The 8,901-nt window shown below is 45.9% G+C and overlaps 1 protein-coding gene across 9 annotated transcripts in view; it reads left to right on the top strand.

Annotated features, from left to right (window-relative positions):
- The first annotated feature begins 2,958 nt into the window (after window positions 1-2,958).
- LOC105485381 (bromodomain testis associated) overlaps window positions 2,959-8,901 on the top strand; it is a 63,959-nt gene continuing 58,016 nt past the window's right edge. For 2 of the 9 annotated variants that reach the window (XM_011747689.3, XM_011747679.3), the window contains exons 1-2: window positions 2,981-3,131; window positions 3,242-3,292. The gene's annotated coding sequence lies outside the window, so the exon portion shown is untranslated. Of the gene's footprint in view, window positions 3,132-3,241; window positions 3,293-3,500; window positions 3,571-5,269; window positions 5,379-8,901 lie in introns of those variants that run through there. The other 7 variants (XM_071079973.1, XM_011747682.3, XM_011747684.3 and 4 more) reach the window with 7 other exon arrangements.

The raw sequence follows: 8,901 nt of genomic DNA, 5'->3' as shown, positions 1-8,901 counted from the left end.
CATTCTCCAAATGCTCAATGCAACCCAAGCCATCTTTACATCTAATCTAATACCAAATCCTGGCGGGGAGGCCTACCTCCCAAATAAACTCATTCTCCATATTCTCCATTTTTGCAGCCATTTCAAGTTTAAAAAAAAAAAACAAAAATAACAGAAAACAAAATAAACTTCAAATCTGGTCTTGTTACTTTCCCTATCCCCTTAATTCAAATCTAATTTTCCAGAGTCATTAACACCCAGGCAGGGCCTGGTGCAGTGGCTCACACCTGTAATCCCAGCATTTTGGGAGGCTGAAGCAGGCGAATCATTTGAGGTCAGGAGTTCAAGATCAGCCCGACCAACATGATAAAACCCCGTGTCTACTAAAAATACAAAAAAATTAGCTGGGTGTGGTGGCGCATGCCTGTGGTACCAGCTACTTGGGAGGCTGAGGCAGGAAGGAGAATAGCTTGAACCCAGGAGGTGGAGTTTGCAGTGAGCCATGATCATGTCACTGCCCTCCAGCCTGGGTGACAGAGCAAGACCCTGTCTCAAAAAAAAAAAAAAAAGGAAGGATTGAAGGGTAATTTACTCAATGATAATACATTTTAAAGGTTTTTGATACTAGGCACTTACGGTACATACTGTCTAGTGCAGGAAATAGACATTAAATATACCACTGGCTATACAATTGGAATTAGTGCTATTTAATTAGGTTGTAATAAGAGTGTTTAACAGGAAGACCTAATCCAGTGGAGGCCCCCTTGAGGAAATGACTTTAGCCTGAGAGTTGAGGAATCAGTGTGGGATTGGAGGAAGGATGAAAGAGCCAACTGTAGAAGCCCAGAGACAAAAGATAGGGTCCTGGAAAGAGCCGGAAGGTCACTGGCTGGAGATGGGGACACCACTTCGTAGTTCATCTTAAGGGGTTTGCTTTTTATCCTAAAAATAATGGAAAGTAATTGAAAGGTTTTAAGGGTGGTAACATGATGAGATTTAGCTTTTTGTTTGTTTGTTTGTTTGAGATGGAGTCTCACCCTGTTGCCCAGGCTGGAGTGCAGTGGCACGATCTCGGCTCACTGCAACCTCCACCTGCCAGGTTCAAGTGATTCTCCTGCCTCAGACTCCTGAGTAGCTGGGATTACAGGCCCACCCCACCACGCCCGGCTAATTTTTGTATGTTTGGTAGAGACAGGGTTTCACCATGTTGGTCAGGCTGGTCTTGAACTCCTGACCTCATGATCCCCCCACCGCCCCCCAGCCCCCACAGCCTCCGAAAGTGCTGGGATTACAGGCATGAGCCACCGCGCCCAGCCTGAGATTTAGCTTTTTAAAAGATCGTTCAGAAGGCAGTGTAGTGTTCTGAGCCTACAGTCCCTGCTACTGGGGAGGCTGAGGTAGGAGGATGTTTAAGCTCAGGAGTTCAAGACTATCTTGAGTTATGATTGCATTGCTTCATTCCAGCCTGGGCCACAGAGCAAGACTCAATCTCAAAAAAAAATCACTCAGTCTTCTTCTTTTTTTTTTTTTTTTTTTTTGAGACGGAGTCTCGCTCTGTCGCCCAGGCTGGAGTGCAGCGTCCGGATCTCAGCTCACTGCATGCAAGCTCCGCCTCCCGGGTTTACGCCATTCTCCTGCCTTAGCCTCCCGAGTAGCTGGGACTACAGGCGCCCGCCACCTCGCCCGGGTAGTTTTTTGTATTTTTTAGTAGAGACGGGGTTTCACCGGGTTAGCCAGGATGGTCTCGATCTCTTGACCTCGTGACCCACTCGTCTCGGCCTCCCAAAGTGCTGGGATTACACCCTCAGTCTTCTTTACCTAAAGTGTGCGTGTCTCCCTGCCACTAATTCTCAGGTCAAAAAAGGAGGGTCAAAAAGTTGATAGTTGGGGCAAAATTTGTACTGAGTCATTCCTGTCTTTCATTTCCCTTGACTTCCTTTAGACTTTTCATGATATGAGAGTCACACCCTAAATCTGTACCCATCTACTCTTTTCCTGAACGATAAAATAATCTCTATATCTAATCTCTATTTAATCTATTAGAGTTTCACTTTGTTGCCCTGGCTGGCCTTGAACTCAATGGGATTAAGTAAGCCTTCCGCTTTACCCTCCCCAGTAATGGGCATTGCAGGTGCCTGCAGCCACACCATGAATACTATTTTAAACTAACACAAACAAGAACACGAAAATTAAATCTAAACAAAAAGTGCTTGCCAATCCAGGTATTTATGTGACGTCTAGTAAGTAGATGAAGTGTGTTGCTTTCTTGTGAACACTTGGTTCTTTCCTCCCACACCAAAGTGATTTAATTAAGACGTGTCAAGCTGTTAATGGCCCCCAGACTTCCGGTTCAGGAAACTGGCGATCGATGGCTTTTTGGCCGGATTTGGGAGCAGCTCGTCAGCCGTTTTTGCCCTCCCCTTCCCATCCATCCACTGGGAATGAGTATTAGGAATTCAGAAGGGTTGTTTGCTATTTGATCCTAAGGGAAACTACTGTACTAAATATATTCTTCTGACACATATTAGCACCCTTAAAGTATCTGCAAACCATCAAGAGGTAGTTGTGAAGACTCAAAATCCTAAATCACTCACTTATCAGCACGCAGCTGTTGCGAAACAGCTCTTAAATTGCCACTTTAAAACCAATGAGAGCATGTCTCCAGCCTCAGCTGCTACTTAATATTGATCAAGCACTCACTACGTGCAAGAGACAGGAACTGTGGAGAAGGCTGGAAAAAAAAAGTGTGAAAACGACGAAAACATCAGAAGCCAAAACTCAAGAACCTGTACTAGGCTAACTGATTAGTGAAAACGTTGTGTTAACAGCAAACGCCCGCTCTCTGCACAGCAAGGACCCCAACCCACTCTGCCTGCCCTATGAGGCCTGAGCTGCCCAGCTCAGACTCCTACACCTTTTTTGCGCCGCGCGGGGGTAGGTGTGGTCACGTGACAGGTTCAGACCAATGGGCAGGCCGCCCGCGGGGGGTCTCCTATAAAGGCGCCTGTCGCAGTCGCCTAGCGGCCGCCATTGCAACAAAAACTGGCAGCGAGGAACCGCGGAGAACTGCTGGCCTGCACGGCTTAATTTTGTGCGGCCAAAAAGGGGCAGTCACGTAAGGTCCGTTTTGTAATATACAGGTAACATTACAGGTAATGTACCCTCCATAGGGGTGTTGCCTTAGGCCGGCCCCGAGGTGCGGCCTTGGGTGGGAACAACCGTTTTTTCCCCTCTCCCCTCCCCCACCCCATCAACATCGTAGGACAGTCCGGGCAGTTGAGAAGGCCACCCCGACTTCGTGCCTGCAGCCCAGGTGAGTTGCCAGTGACTTTCCTTTGGCCTTACCAACTTCAGACTCGTTGCCCCCAAGGAATCTTTTTCTCTCTCTCCCTCCTTCCCCCTAAATGTCTGGTTTTTTCTTCAAGGGAGGGCTGGGAAGGAGAAGGTTGGGGCGAGGGAGTGGGAGGTCCAGTTGTCCAACTGACGCCTCCCATTTTGAAATATACTCATGGTCTTTGTAGTTCCTCTTAGGTCTTGGACTGGTGTGGATCGCTGCTGCCTGTAACTGTAATTTTGGAAATGCAAGAGAAAGTACGGAGCTTTTAGCTTTAGCTAGCATTTTGTGTTTATTCTCCAAGTGGTCATTTGGGACGGGGAAGTTCGGGTTCTTGCTTCATTTATTTATTCAACTAACTTTGTTAAGCCCCTGGAACATGCTGAACCGTCTTCTGGGTACTGCAGAATTGTGGTGGGCCTTACCTCAAGGCCCAATACGGGCGCGCTGGCCTGTATTAAGAATTAAGATAGAAGAGGCCGGGCGCAGTGACTCACCCCTGTAATCCCAGCACTTTGGGAGGCGGAGGCAAGCGGATCACCTGAGGTCAGGAGTTCAAGACCAGCCTGGCCAATGTAATGAAGCCCCCGTCTCTACTAAAAATACAAAAATTAGCTGGGTGTGATGGCAGGCGCCTGTAGTCCCAGCTGCTCGGGAGGCTGGGGCAGGTGAATTGCTTGAACCCAGGAGGAGGTGGATGTGGCAGTGAGCTGAGCTCAGGCCACTGCACTCTAGCCCAGATGACAATGAGACTCCGTCTCAAAAAAAAAAAAAAAAAGGGCCTGCTGTGTTGCCCAGGTTGGAGTCAGGGGCTATTGACAGGCACTGTCATGGCCCACTACAACCTTAACTCCGGACCTCAAGCGATTCTCCTGCCTAAGCCTACTGGCTAGCTGGTACTACAGGTACCCTGCTTCACTGTGGCTGACAGTGTTGGGAATTGGTGAAGTAGGAAGAGATGAGTCTAGTAAGGTGGCCAAGGGGGCAGATTATAATGGGGTTTATATAGCATGAAGGATAGTGAGTTGAACTGTGTGATCTTAAGCAACACTGTTGCATAATTCATATGGTGACTAGTGATTGAACAAAAGCAGTGGTTTGCTGATTGGAGAATAGGAAAAGAGTAAGTATCTCGAATATTTAAATTATATTAAGCATTCATTTGTGCCCATGTATTTGATACTTTGGAGTGGCTGAGATTGGCATAAGGTGGGGCGGCGGGGCTGCAGGGGCCAGGGACGGTGTATAGATGGAATTAAAAAAAAAAAGGGGGGTGGGCAGAGCACGGTGGCTCACACCTGTAATCCCAGCACTTTGGGAGGCCAAGGAGGGTGGATCACAAGGTCAGGAGTTCAAGACCAGCCTGGCCAACATGTTGAAACCCTGTCTCTACTAAAAATACAAAAAATTAGCTGGGTGTGGTGGCATGCGCCTGTAATCCCAGCTACTCCAGAGGCTGAGGCAGAGAATTGCTTAAACCTGGAGGGGTGGAGGTTGCAGTGAGCCGAGATTGTGCCACTGCACTCCAGCCTGGGCAACAGAGCGAGATTCTATCGCAAAAAAAAAAAAAAAAGACAGAAAAGGGAAGTTGAGGTGGCTCAGACCTGTAACCCCAGCACTTTGGCATGTTGAGTCGGGCAGCCAGGAGTTCAAGACCAACCTGGCCAACATGGCGAAACCACATCTCCACTAAAAATACAAAAAAAAAATTAGGTGCAGTGGCTCATGCCTGTAATCTCAGCACTTTGTGGGGACAAGGTCAGAGGATCGCCTGAGTTCAGGAGTTTGAGACCAGCCTGGGCAATAGAGTGAGACCCTATCTCTATAAAAAATACAAAAAACTCTGCAAAGAGACTGTATCCCCAAATTCTAGCTCAATGCTTTGGCCGCATTTGTAGGTGCTTTATGTTAGTACATATTCAATGAATGAACAAATAGAATTTGGAAAATGGTATCCTGGAAACCAGAAGAGCATTTTAAGGGTCATAATAGTTTAGTGACAGATGTTCCTGGGAGGTCAAGTTAAGAGTCAAAAATAATTCATTGGATTTAACAATTTAGTATGGTAAGTGTTAATCTTAGTGTAAAGGGAGTTTTAGAGGAATGTTGGGGAAAAGCCAAGTGTGAAGTAGGCTGTAAAGACAATGTAGTTTCTCAGGATGCTCTGGGATGAGGTATGGAAGAAAAGATTGAGGTCCCAAGAAAATGATAGGATTAAGGGAAGCATTTTAAAGGAGACTTGACAAAGTTTATATGGAGGGAAGCTAGTAGATAAATGTCGAAGATAAAGAAAAGATGGACCAGGACATCTGTTGAAGATACAGAAAAGATGAACCAGCATAATGGTTCATACCTGTGATCCTAGCACTTTGGGAGCTTGAGGCAGGTGGAGGAGTGCTTGAGCCCAGGAGTTCAAGACCAGCTTGGGTAACATAGTGAGATCCATCTCTACCAAAAAAAAAAAAAAAGGGGGGACCAAGGGCCTTCCAGGGGTGAAGGGGGAGTGTTATCTAGAGTCCCTGGGAAAAGAGTTCTAGATAGAAAAAGCGCCTCATCCTTAGACTGAAGGGAGAAGCAAATGAGAAGATTGAGTCATTGTAAGGAATAAACATTGTAATTCATTTCTATTAATTACCTCTGGCCCAAATTGAAGCCTGATCTAAGTTTGCAGAAACTATTTTCTCCCTTGGATTGGAGACTGCTCATTTGATGTTGTAGGATTTGGAGTTAGTATATGAGCTCATCAAGGGCCAGGTTACTTTTTACCTCCAGCTCTTTAGTTCTATGCTGTACTGTTTCCTGAGACTCAAGTATGCACATAGGGCAACACAATTTAATACATCCATCTTTGTGGTTAGTAATCATTGAGGGAATTCAAAAATTTGTCAGCTGGGTGTTGTGACTCATGCCTGTAATCCCAGCTCTTTGGGAGGCTGAGGCAGGAGGCTCGCTTGAGCCCAGGAGTTCAAGACCAGCCTGGCCAATATGGTGAAACCTTGTCTCTACTAAAAATACAAAAATTAGCCAGGCCTGGTGGCACAGGTCTGTAATCCCAGCTACTTGGGAGGCTGAGGTAGGAGAATCACTTGAACCCGGGAGGCAGAGGTTCTAGTGAGCCGGGTTCATGTTACTGCATTCCATCCTGGGTGACAGCAAGAAAAAGATTCTTTTCAGAGTTGCCAAGGTTATTTTGAGAGTTACTGAGGGGTGAAGAGGCATGTGGTTTTCAGGTAATTTGTTCATGGAACCATAGACCGATGTAACAAGGGGAGGCTACACTATTATGTGATTGTCTTCAACAAAGTGAATTGAGCTTTTAATTATGATACATTGTTTTTGAACAGTTGTAATGAGTGGTTACTATGCAACATTGAATTCTTGACATTAGATTTCATCTGCTTATGACACATCTTTTTTTTTTTTTTTTTTTTTTTTTTACCATTTTCTTCTCCTACCTGTTTTGTTTGTTTTTTGAGACAGTCTCCCTCTGTTGCCCAGGCTGGAGTACAGTGGCATGATCTCACTTCACTGCAACCTCCCCCTCCCGAATTCAAGCGATTCTCCTGTCTCAGCCTCCCAAGTAGCTGGGACTACAGGCATGTGACACTACACCTAGCAAATTTTGGTCTTTTTAGTAGAGACAGGGTTTTACCATGTCGCCCAGGCTGGTCTTAAACTCCTGACCTCAGGTGATCCATTTGCCTTGGCCTCCCAAAGTGCTGAGATTGTAGGTGTAAGCCACCATGCTTGGCTTTTATTTTATTTTATTTTATTTTTGAGGCAAGTTCTCACTCTTGTCACTTAGGCTGGAGTGCAGTGGTGCAATCATGGCTCACTGCAGCCTCCACTTCATGGGCTCAAGTGATCCCCCCACCTCTGCCTCCAGAGTAGCTGGGACTACAGGTGTGCTCTATGATGCCCAGTTAATTTTTGTATTTTGTGTAGACACAAGATCTCACTATGTTGCCCAGGCTGGTCTTGAACTCCTGGACTCAAGTGTTCTTCCCACCTTGGCCTCTCAAAGTGTTGAGTTTACAGACATGAGCTACCGTGTATGACCCATCTTTCTAGAGATAATATCCATGGGCAAAAAATGTTTTGAAAGCAGAAATAACAAAATGACAAATCACTATAAACATTAGAAGCAATAGTGGAGGCTGGGTATGGTGGCTCACGTCTGTAATCCCAGCACTTTGGGAGGCCGAGGTGGGAGAATCACTTGAGACCAAGAGTTTAATAAGACCAGCTTGAGCAGCACGGTGAAACCTCATCTCTACTAAAAAAAATTACAAAAATTAGCCAGGTGTGGTGACATGCTCCTGTCATCCCAGCTACTTGGGAGGATGGCTTGAGCCCGAGATCGAGGCTTCAGTGAGCGGTGATCGTGCACTCCAGCCTGGTTGACAAAGCAAGACCCTCTCAACAAAACAAAAAAACAGAGGACTTTCACCTAGATGGGTTAGACTGCAGATTATAGTTGCCAGTATAATGGTAACTCTGTACTTTTTTTCCCCCCTTAAGGTGGCACATTGGAATGTGAGTGTAAATGCTTTTTAGAACCTTAAATTAACCAACATGTTTACTTCTGATACTTCACAAGTGATTAGGACCCACCATTAAGATGAAAATTGTCTGGGTATGGTGGCTCAATCCTGTAATCCCAGTGCTTTGGGAGGCTGAGGCAGGTGAATCACTTGAGGTCAGGATTTCAAGACAGCCTGGCCAACATGATGAAATCCCATCTCTACTAAAAATGCAAAAATTAGCCGGGTGTAGTATAATGCCTCCCTGTAATCCCAGCTACTAGGGAGGCTGAGACAGGAGAATCTCTTGAGCTGTGGAGGCAGAGGTTGCAGTGAACCGAGATTTCTCCATGGCACTATGGCCTGGGAGACAGAGTGAGACTCTGTCCTAAAATCAAAACAACAACAAAAACCTCTTTTGGGTTATTTTATAGGACTCTTGTGGTGGCTTTTTAGTTCGTTATTAAAAATTAAGAGCGCCGGGCGCGGTGGCTCAAGCCTGTAATCCCAGCACTTTGGGAGGCCGAGACGGGCGGATCACGAGGTCAGGAGATCGAGACCATCCTGGCTGACACGGTGAAACCCCGTCTCTACTAAAAAATACAAAAAAACTAGCCGGGCGAGGTGGCGGGCGCCTGTAGTCCCAGCTACTTGGGAGGCTGAGGCAGGAGAATGGCGTGAACCCGGGAGGCGGAGCTTGCAGTGAGCCAAGATCATGCCACTGCACTCCAGCCTGGCCGGCAGAGCGAGACTCTGTCTCAAAAAAAAAAAAAAAAAAAAAAAAAAAGCTAAAATTAGTCATAAAGGCTTTAGGGAAAGTGAAATAGTAAAATTGACAGCTGTCTAGCATAGAAATTTGCGAAGTATAAAAAGCCACATAAGCGCATTTTTAAACGTTTAAAAGAAACAGATTAAAGTAATTAAAGCAGTAAGATGGGTAATGACAGTGGATAAATTATGAAAAGGAAAATTTTTAGTCATATATTGCTGGGCAGTGAGCTTCACACTAGAAACCAGGGCCTGCAGCCAAGAAATCCAGAAAATTCACCACTGAGAAGATAATCG

This window comes from Macaca nemestrina, chromosome 1 (genome assembly GCF_043159975.1).
Source record: "Macaca nemestrina isolate mMacNem1 chromosome 1, mMacNem.hap1, whole genome shotgun sequence".
Classification (NCBI taxonomy): domain Eukaryota; kingdom Metazoa; phylum Chordata; class Mammalia; order Primates; family Cercopithecidae; genus Macaca; species Macaca nemestrina.
The sequence above is the reverse complement of the archived record's forward strand: the minus strand, read 5'-3'. Positions and strand labels throughout refer to the sequence as shown.